Below are 10,379 nucleotides of genomic sequence, written 5' to 3'. Positions count from 1 at the left end.
TTCCTTCTCTTCCTTCCTTCCTTCCTTCCTTCCTTCCTTCCTTCCTTCCTTCCTTCCTTCCTTCCTTCCTTCCTTCCTTCTTTCCTTCTCTTCCTAGTAGATTTCACTGTTCCTCACCTTGATGCAGATGAGCTCTAAAGGTGTTAAGTGACCCAGGCTACCAATTTTTTGGTCAATATGAAGGGTGTTTATTTGTCTTCATGACAAATGTGCATCAGCAGCTGCATTATTAGAAAAGAGGGAAGGTGTACTTGGCATTGCTGGGGCACTCACTTTATATATAATTCTCTTATTACTGTTGGCCTTAAAATACCTCAGCATGACAAGATCAGAGCCAGTGTCATCCTTTTTTATTTAAATTTAATTTACACAAAATAATGTTCTTCTTGCTCCATTTCTCCCAATTCCCTTTCTTTCCCTCTCCTGTTCATTTTTCTATATCACACCAAAGTTAGTCCCTTTACCAATGTCACCCCCTTCCACAGTCCCACACTTCACCTTTGTGAAGTACAGAAGAAAGTCATCCATTCATTCTGCGTATGTACACGTTGTTTGTAGCTATTTGTTTCAGACTGCAAATTGACTAGCACTGCCATTTAGCAGATGTCAGTCAATGCTTTGCGGAGACAGACGAAAGTTGTTGGTCTCCCCTATTGATCAATTTATTTTCTTTCAGCTGCACTGTTACCTCCCCTGGCGTTGTATCCTTCTAGCACAAACGTTTCGAGTACACATCACACACTTTTCCCTGGGCTGCTTTTTGCTCTTCATAGCCATCACCACCCTTTCCGCAGCTGGCTCTCAGCAGCAAGATTGTGACCCTGACAGGCAGGACTGTGACGTGTGGTTTTGCTCTTTTAGACCCATGTTCAAGCACCTGTCCGAATCTAGGTCTGTAACAGTGAATGACTGGTGGGACTTGGCGCACTACGTTGAATCATACACACTCCCAATGAGTAGCTGTGACCCTGCCTCAAGCCAGCTGGGCAGCTGCCTCTCTGGGCTTTTCATTTTTGCTCAACCATTAGTGAAGACTTGTTTTTCAAATTGTTTTACCAAAAAATAAATAAATAAAAAAATAAACTGAGCCAAAAAAACACCAAACATTTTCTGACTCTTGTCAATGTCCTTCCTTCCCACTGAAAGCTGCTCTTCTTGGAGAGTAACACTACTCCCACGGATGCAACAGGTGCCCAAAACTGTTTATCAGACTTTTCACCCTGAAGCAAAGCCTTATTCTTGGAGACCCTGAGCACGTGCAGCTAGAGATGGGGACTGTGGTATTTTTAGGTGTCCTTAAAATCCTCTCAGTGGTGAGCATGCCAGCAGTTCGCCCTTTGCTAGCCAAATCAACGCGCTGTTTGAGGTACCATTTGGTCCTCTGAAAATCTCATTGTACAAAAATTATAGGCTTTGCAATAAAACCCATGGATTTCTGACAAAAACATCACCAGTTCCTATTATAGAAATAACACAGACCCCAAGAATGTAATAGAAAGGAATCCACATCTTGGAGCTCAGGTAATGAGGCAGCCAGGCATGACTGTTGTCGGATGTAAAAAAGTTAGTGATGAAGCTATGCAGCTAATATATTAATGCATACATGTATGGCCGATTATATATTATTTCTACCGTTAAGGAATATTGCCAGTGGAATACAATGTTATGACAGCGTAACGTTCTCTAAACTACCCTCTTGGCAGATATAAAAAATAAATGGAAAATCTGGAGAAAGAAAGGCCAGGAATTGCACAACGGATGAATCTGGCCCACCTTCCTCTCTAGCGAAACGCAGTTGGCTCTGGATTGCAATACTGGATCACTTGTTTGTATCACCATATCATCTATTTAATATCCAGCCACAGACCCAGCTACCATAGCTTACACTGTCACAGCCCAAAAAAGCAAAACCTAGAATTTGGACGCTGCTGAGGTTAACATGGATGCTTGCCTTTTATTTTATTTTTATTCCGCAAGATCTTTTGGCTCCCCAAAACAGCAATTAAAAGCAAAAGAAACACCTCAATGTGGGTTTTGCTGCAGCCCTCCTGAATCATCATGCTAAAAATGAATCATGTGCATTAGTCATCTGCTGAGCTGGGGCTCGAGTGGTGGGTTTAAATAACCAGTGCTCCAAAAGGCATTTAATATCAGGGCCACGTGAAACTCTCAGGATTACTCAGCAGAGCCCCTCAAGGGTCCAGACTACACAGAAGTGTGAGAAGAGCCACTCCTGAGAGGCAGGGTTGAGTCTGTGCTACTAAAGGTAAGTAGGCACAGCTGGACGAGGTTGTTTTTTGTGCAAGCCTGTGCCCAGGTGTTCGAGGGGATGGCAGCTCTGGAGACACCGCAAGGAAAGGCGAAAGGAAATAAGAAATAATTGCCTTGAGGACTTCCTAATCTCAGCATGTCCTCATCTAGGGTAAACCAGTCACTGCTGGCAAAACTCCGTGGCACAGAGCTATGCTGATTTGCATCAGGCACAAATCTGGCTCCTGAAATCTTTGCATTCTGAAAATTGCCTTCTCTTTACCAGCTCAATTTATGCAGACAGGTGCCTATATCAGGGTAGAGAGCGGCTGTAGGAGAGCAGCAATGAGCCCCTGCTGGCTTCTAACAACAGTATTATGTTAATAGTTATTGAATGAGGTGAAAACAAGCTAAGGGGAAGAAAGGGAGGGAAATTCAGGGGCAAGTGGCAGAGCTCAGTGAGCCGTATCATTAAGATGTTGCAAGAGATAGCAAACATCTGCAAATCACAAACCCATTTTGCCAAACCCTGAACTGCAGAGAAGTTAGCCAGTTTCCCTCCTCTCCTGTGCTCAGACACACAGGCAGAGCTCCTTTAAAATAAAAGCATAATAAAACCTTATGAGAAATTCAGTGCAAGTAAAAATCTACCCCAAGGCCTTGCTTAGCTAGAGCTATACCTTGTAGCGACTTAATGACATAGCCTTCTAGTTTAATATTTTCTTTGCTTAAGGAAAACCTTTATGCTCCAGAGAAGCCTTAGAAAAGTATCAAGATCACATTTTCAGGATCTCCAAGAGCACAGATAACATGTATCTGCTTTTCCAGATCTGCTTTCCTCCCTCCTATTTGCTTTATCCCTAGTATATAGTTTAGAAATCTCTAGTAGATAGCACAGCACAACTGTAAGAGAGCATCACTACAGAAATCAGTGCTATTGCTGCCCAATGGATGAAGTCATAGCAATACTTATAGTCACTGGTTGCAGTGGTGCACATTAAGACAACTTGGGGGCACTGGGTGTGAGTGAAGAAGACAGAGAAATGAGTCAGATCTGCTGCCATGGAAGGCTGCATCATGCAGTCACACAGTGCCACTCTTGGTTTGTTTGGCAGTATTTTGTCAGGTGGCGTATCCTACAGGTTACAAAGATCTTTGCACTGTTGGTCCACTCATGTTGGTCATGGTCACACATAGACTTCTATGAGTGTGCCAAGCCTGTAGAAGGAAATCCTTTTACTGGCTGGCCAAATGTTGGTCTATAGCCTCCTTGCCTATAGATCTTAAAACTACAAAGCCAGCGTATTATAACCATAATCTAAATAATACGCAAAATTTGTTATCAAAAACTTTCATCTTCCTTATAGGTTCTGCAGATTCTTTAAGATAATGGTTCAGATCTTGCTTTATGAGTGCGTGATTGCAGCAGCTCATCAAGATTTATGGTGTGTTCCTTGTCCACCTTTCCCACAGATCTCTCCTATTTCAGATCGATACATTTATAGTGGAAACTCTATTAACCTATTCTTTTTGGACAGTAACTTCGCCTCGCTGATGAGGTCACTTGCAATACTGTCACTATCACACTAGTATTTGCACATTAAATACATATTAATGCCTCTTCTGCTTCAGTACAAGAATCATGTCAAGAAGATAAAGACTTCTGTGACAGCCCCAGGGAGCTGGACGGAGGCAGGCATGCAGCATGTACCCGACATGTACCCAAACAGCCTCACCGGGCCAGAGAAGCCATTTCACGTACCTGCTGAAGCAGATGTGGGAGAAGAGAGGCAGACTCTTCCTCTTACACCTCTTAAATAGCTCTTCTCATTCTTTCACGATGGATGGCAAATCTGAAAACACAACAAAGAAATCCTAAGTTCTGACCACCCTGTTCTTGGTTCATCCTGTTGGCTTTGCATAGAAAGGCAATGTGGCATCCCCCTGTAGAGCGTCCCTTGTGCTAACACAAAGAAAGCAGAGAAGGCACACAAGGCTGTCACTCTGGCTGGTTATGTGAGGGGAAACCCCGCTCCAGGTACAACCAGTGTCCATTCTGCAGCTTCTAGAACTGTGGTCTGGATGTGTCCACAGGAGAGGTCATGTTCTCAAAAGCTGTCTCCAACTGTGGTGATCCTGCCCCTGGGGAAAGCTTGAAGCATATCCTGAAAGCTGTGTCTGCTTTTTTTTTAAACAGCCTCCAAAGACATCATTGAACACCAAGACTTTGCCTATATATTCATGCCAAGTTGGACTCAGTTTGTACAATCTCTTGTACAGGATCAAATTTGCCAAATCAGACTCCAAACCTTGTGCATTATCATGATGAAAGTAAATCTAGGGATCAGGGTATTTCTCCATCATTAAAACTCAGCTGCCCTTCCTCCTTTCTCTACCTGCAATTAGCTTGGAACAATCAGTCTTCCTGATTGCCCTTTAAAAATGAAGTGATCAAAAATACTCAAACTGTTTGAAAAATTGCATGTCCCTAGGAACAAATATAAGAAGTTCTACCACTTGCAGTCATCTGGTGTGAAAGCAGGTTATTTAAAAGGACTTTAAATTGCAGCTCTCTACTAGAAATAAGTATGAAATCTTGGAGAGATGGGAAAGGAGGTAGTCCAGTAAAAGAGGAGAAAGATACTAGGCAAAAGTATTTTCACTCCTCGCCTGTGAGAAACAGACTGACAACAACAATTTCAAAAATTCTAACAGGCAGGGAGAGTGTAAAGTGTTTTAAAACAACATCCTCTTCCATCTCCAGGATTGTCGTGGCTGGATTTTAACCAGTAGGGTGCAATGAAAGTGTTTTAAATAGCCCAGGAAAGCATTCAAATGCATACGAAACCTCAAGTCAGTATGAAGCCACATTGGACTCTACGGGGCACATCTATACTACTCAACGGCACAGAGACTTAAGCTTCCTGCTGAAAAGTTGTCAATATACTGTGAAAAAGCTAATTCAACTTTCTAAACCAGAACTATTACCTCTGCCTGGGACAGCTGTATGCTGTGCTTCAGGTAAATGGCAGCACAGAGATTGCGCATGTTATTTTATGGGCTCTTTGAAAGGTTTTGGGGAAGTGTCATCACGATATAATGCACCGCAGGGTAGGCTGCCTACAGACCAAAGTGCTAACACGAGGAGGTTGACAATGCTTGAAGAGCTGCTTTACAAAACGATGGCAGGCAATACGTAGCATTACAAGTAAATGATTGCAAACATTCAAAATCTGGCTAGGTGAAACCAGTTATTTAACAAAGGCGGCGTTGGGCAGATAGCCATGGGAAACAGACATTTTCCTGGATCACATATTGTGTGTCAATGGCAACAACAACAAAAGGAGATTGTTGTAGCCAAGCACCTGCCACAGATTAAAAATATGGATTAGTTTTCAATCATTTTCAGGAAATTAACATTCAAAATGAGGTAGTTGGACTACATGTCATTGAAAGCCCAAATGCAATTATGACCCAAATCAAAAAATGTGTGACAATGAAAACAACATGGAGAGAGAGAAATCTGTCATGGTGGCATCTGTCAGAACCTCCTGGTGTTTTAATGATTGATCTGAATGGCTCTGGATAAAGGGATTAGTTGATTACTTTGATGTCCAATGCTTTTTATGTATTTTCTATATTCTAAAAAGAAAAAATGATCATAGACCTTAATTTTATGTTATAAATATGAAACCAAAGTCTGCTAAGCCTGTGAGAGCATTTCCTGGATTCCTAGACCATATGGATTTGTTTTGGGAGTGGGGTAAGAGAAGGAAGCAATAGCTATTACAAGATGATAAAGAAGATTATTCCAATGCTCATCTTTCTTCTCATTGTGCTAGAGAGAAGAAAATGAAGAAGGGACATGTTCTGCTCCAAGTTCTTTATGTGACATTCCACGCTTAGTTTAGTAAAGAGACTTTTAGCAAGGGCCTCACTAATATTCCCTTTTTGGGTGGCTGGTGATACGAAATCCAGAACCGGCTAGGGAGAATCAGTGCACCGTGCAGCAGAGCTGAGACTGTTACCTAAGAAAAACATTAGCTTTCTCTTTTATGACTGAATTATTTACAGCTGAAGAGCTCATTTTACTTGTATTTTTTCTGTGAAGCAGATAATATTCAATCACCTGCTGAGTTATAGACTAAAATACAGTAGGTCTTCATTATGCAGGGTGGTGAACTCAATTCTCTCATGTAAAGGAGTTGAACACCCATTGACTACAGCGAGCGCAGTTCAGACAATGCTGGAAAATGTTCTTTGTTTAACAAGAATTGAAAAGTGATTAAATACTTGACTATTATAATGCATTCACATGAGTTAATATCATGCTGCAGTATCCCATTGCAACTGCTTGTTTTGTAAATTATCTCAACTGGAATAACACAGGAACAGCTCAGATATGGCATGTGAGGTTAACTTTTCATATTTATTTTCAAAATGCTTTAAACCAGCCTACTCATTTTACTTCAGAAATTACAGGTAGGATATGTTCTTTCTCAATACTCATTTCATAAAGACCTTTGCTCTCAGGGTGAATATTATTTTAGTGGGGAAAGGCGAGATATTAATGCAGCTCAGTGGTACAGAAAAAATATGACGTTTTTCCTTCACATAGAATGAATCCATCTTTTACAGTGAGCCTTCATACCAGCAATATTGATGGATAATACATAGATTGAGGAAAAAAATAATATCTAAAAGACCTAGATCCCTTATTATGCATGATGGATCCTGTATTATGCAAGAATATGAGTTAAATCTTACATTTCAAAGTATTAGGTTAGCTCCTGGAAAGGTAGGATGACTAGGGCAAGATTTTGCCCTATTCAGTATTGGTCTGGCTGAGATACTTTATTTCGCTAAGCATCAGATCTTGTTCAGTGCTGATAGGTCAGATAGCAGCTCTAGGCTTCCCGCCCTGCCATTTGGACTGTTCTTCAAGAGAACTGTTTCATGACAAATGAGAAGAAGTTCCAGGCACTGAGGTCTACTGAAGTTAAAAGATTTTCTGCTTCTTGTCCCTGAATCCTGATAATGTTTCTATATTTTCATTCCCAATAGCAACAGAGCTTCGGGGACCCAGAGCTGCACCTGTCCTGTGTCTGAGAGGATCCCTTTAGCACAAAGAGGTACTGCTTGAGCCTGTACCATATTTGCAGAAGTCTCTACATCTTCTTCTAAGGGAGTGTGCATGGCAAACAAAGCCCCGTGAACACAAATGTAGAGGTTGAGGAGCAGCAAAAAGAAAGAATACACAGATTATCTGCATGTAGATTGTTGGAAACAACTGTGAAATGAAATGTTCATATAATTTGAATAACTCTGGTCTGCAGAAATTCTGCCTGAACTGAGAAAACTTTGGAGGAAGGAGACTAAAAGCTGGTCTGATTGGAAGGGCACAGATTAAATGAGCAGCTGGTCCTGGTGATTTTATTTGTAATTTCATGCATAGCATTAGCCAGAAAATGTCAGAGGAAGATGTGTATTATTTCATCTATGTGTTTTGCCTTAGGCTCCATCTATGGAAGTGATCACCAGTGTATATGCAATTAATTTTTTGAAGGTTCAACAATTTGCAATAGCAGGGAAAAAATTGTGCGCACACTGAGGCACCAGGATAGAAGAAAAATGACTGACAGAAAGAGAGTTTTTGACCTGGTAGTGCAAATCCACAGCCAGAGGTTGCTACCAGTCTCAGAACTACATAGGGAGTATTTTTTCAACAAAGTGTCAAAGCAGTGTTTCTGGCCGAAAACCACGTTATTCATGTGCACAAAAATCTCTTTTCTGTTAATATGGAGGCAGGGACAACCAAATCATAGCTCTGTAGGTTATCCTGCTTTGAAAGAGAAAACTTCAGACTGGAAATACCCAATCAGGTATGAAATCATTAATTAAAAGAGAACAAAGATATTTAAACATTATCTTAACTTTATCAGGCAGAAGAGGTGGAGCGAGGGTACATATGTGTGCACATGCTCTCTATGCATTCAGTAGAGACACAGATTAGTCTGACTTGCAGTCTTGGGTAGAATATTTCCAGGTGATCCAGATACTCTGGATCTGACTCCCATTTTCAAGAGTTACCTGGACATTTGAGCACTTCTGTCCCTCTGAACTTTAGAGCTGGAACCAGAGGTACCTGAGGGCAGCTGGTTAACACAGGCCTTTCTCAGTTGGCATCACTGATGTCTGGGCTCTCGCTGAATTAGACTCGCACGTAAACTGCTGCTATTTTGAACGATGGCTTTCTTTAGCAATGTGTTCCTCCTGCTGTATGAGTAATAAATACTGTTTCAATAATTTTGGCTGGCCACTGTATACCACTGGTTGCTGATTCTCAAAGGGAAACCACCAAACTTGCCAAGGGGTAAGAGCAGTTGGCATACACAGAAAGTTGTAATTGGATCCTCATTTAAGAGGAAGAGAATTATGCAATTAGGCAATTAGGCATGGATAGCATAAATGCAAGGATATTCCTGAGAGTGTACATGCAGAGACCAGAAAAAGGGTAACTAATCCTACAGCTGTGATATGGAGAGACATTAATTCCTGTAAGGCAGAAGGCACACTTCTGACGACTCAGTCGTTCCCCTGACCCTCTCTTTCCATGTGATCCTGAAACAAACTCATGGTGTTTTCTGCATATTGTGCCTGAGTATTGTAAGCAATTAGACTTGATGAAACACAAACATTTGGTCCACAGCTGCACTGAGCTAACGTCAACCCTCACTTCACGTTTGTGTTGCTAGAGGAGGCCACATGCTTGCTCTGGGATCGGCAGCCACGGGTACCTTCCCACACCCTGCTCCATGTGGAGAGCCCTGGTGAGGGTACAGCAGTGGCTAGGCTCATGGTGACACTGCGGCTACATGCTGGAGGCAACCAAGTGATCGTAGAGAAAGCCATTTTGTCAGCGCTCAAGCTTTTAAAAAGTCTTTGTACTCCAGATTAATAATAAAATAGTTAAAAATCTCTGCCTGAAAACTAGGGGTGAGGGAAAGGGGAAAGAGAAGAACATCAATGTGATAGGACTTGAAAGACTTTTTTCAAGTTAAGAAATAGTGTTTTCTTCGGGGATCCAGAAGGTGCAGACACAGAAGAAGCAGAGATATTTTTACTTCAGATTATGCAGGCACTGGGGATAATGGTAATTAGTTCATCTACTGCAGAAATGTAAAGTCTCCTAGCTGGAACTCAGGCATACTGTCACACAACTTAGGGGAGATTAAGTATTGTTTTAATTTGAAGCCCCACAGGGAAGCCAGGTGGACAGAATATAATTACTTATTTAGTCAGGACATCAAGGATAGCTATCTGCATCCAAAAAAAAGAATCTGATGCTCTCTTTAATAGCTATGAGCAGACAGGATCCTGTTTTTTTATCTGCAACTTGTATTTCAAATATATTCATAACTTTCTCTAGTGTGCTGTATACATTTGGAAAGCGCAATTTTGGGAATGAAGATTGAAATTTCAGGGACAGCTCTTGCTGTCATATAAAAAAGTAATTTCTAAACTGTGGAGGGGATCATCCTTTAATATCTCAAGACAGGATCCCTCAAAACTTGATGCATAAATCATGCTCTTTGTTTATTTGAAGGGATCTGTGCTGGATTGTCTTATGCATTCCTTCTCCATAACTACAAGACTGAATTTTGGTATACTTAAATCATCCCTAGGAAAGTTTAGCACAAGGGTCCAGTCTGGTTTTCATGGCTGAAGAGTTTTATTTGTTCTGATTTGTTATCGAAACTGCCTTATTATATTATTTTTCTGTAGCAGAAAGTGGGATAACAGCAGAGTGAAAAGAATGGGCAGGTAGGATCAGCTTATCAGTCACATTGATGGTTTGTTGGTCAGGTCACACAAGTCTCTCCTCTTTCAACGAGTGTGATGGCAGTTCTTTGGGATCATGATTATGAGGTGAAAATATGCATAGTGTGCATCTTGGCTTGGCACAATCACATGAAGTGAGGCACAGCCTAAAAGCAAACATTTTTCCCACATTTCAAAATCTAAAAAGGACTTTAGTGACCACTTTGCAGTACTGGAAATAGAGCACAGAGTTGAAAAGTATTGTCTAGCCGGAGAACTGAACTGAACTTAAAAATTACTCAGATGAC

The 10,379-nt window shown here is 41.2% G+C and overlaps 2 long non-coding RNA genes across 3 annotated transcripts in view; one reads left to right on the top strand and one right to left on the bottom strand.

Annotated features, from left to right (window-relative positions):
• The window catches only part of LOC118160551, a 165,739-nt gene that overhangs the window by 23,850 nt on the left and 131,510 nt on the right, over positions 1-10,379 (bottom strand). The window lies entirely within an intron of this gene.
• Positions 1,565-10,379, top strand: part of LOC118160552 — a 78,362-nt gene continuing 69,547 nt past the window's right edge. The window contains exon 1 of the long non-coding RNA XR_004747562.1: positions 1,565-2,266. This is a non-coding gene — a long non-coding RNA (uncharacterized LOC118160552). The remainder of the gene's footprint in view (positions 2,267-10,379) is intronic.

Source organism: Oxyura jamaicensis, chromosome 1 (assembly GCF_011077185.1).
Source record: "Oxyura jamaicensis isolate SHBP4307 breed ruddy duck chromosome 1, BPBGC_Ojam_1.0, whole genome shotgun sequence".
Taxonomy (NCBI): domain Eukaryota; kingdom Metazoa; phylum Chordata; class Aves; order Anseriformes; family Anatidae; genus Oxyura; species Oxyura jamaicensis.
Note: the sequence above shows the minus strand (reverse complement) of the source record. Positions and strands in the feature narration are given on the sequence as shown.